Source organism: Quercus suber, unplaced genomic scaffold, assembly GCF_002906115.3.
Source record: "Quercus suber isolate HL8 unplaced genomic scaffold, Cork oak 2.0 scaffold_271, whole genome shotgun sequence".
Classification (NCBI taxonomy): domain Eukaryota; kingdom Viridiplantae; phylum Streptophyta; class Magnoliopsida; order Fagales; family Fagaceae; genus Quercus; species Quercus suber.
The window spans coordinates 943,966-944,564 of record NW_027069727.1 but is presented as its reverse complement, the minus strand read 5'-3'; positions in this window follow the sequence as shown (position 1 = coordinate 944,564).

The window sequence follows — 599 nt, the reverse complement described above, 5'->3', positions numbered from 1 at the left end:
GAGAGAGAGAGAGAGAGAGAGAGAGAGAGAGAGAGAGAGAGAGAGAGAGAGAGGCTTAAAAGCCATTAATACACCAAGAGCAATAGCCAAGTAATTACAACAAATTGCAGCTATTTTTTTTTTTTTTTTAAGAAACAACAGCTTAATTGTTTTTATTAACTTTTTTTTTTTTTTTACTGCTTTATTAATTCTTTTGATCAACAGAAAATTTTGATTCTTGATGTCAACGTTTTATTCCTTATTTGTTTTTCATTTTATAAGATAAAATTTTATCTCATACAAATTTTCCACGTTATATGTATAAAATAAAATAAAAAGATAATGAATGAAAATATTAAAATTAAATTTAAATTTTTAAATGAAAAAATAAAAATTTTAAAATTTTTATGTAAAATAATAAAAGTTGATATCAACAAAACCTAGAAATAAATAAATAAATAAGAAAAAGAGGAAATCAAATGTAAAAATCAAATAGGATTAAATTAAAAAAAGTTGATATCAACAAAACGCACAACATCAACCAAAAAAAAAAAAAGTTAATATCAATAATTAAGATTTTGTGTCTATCCAAAGAATTGATATAATAGAGAAAACAATTG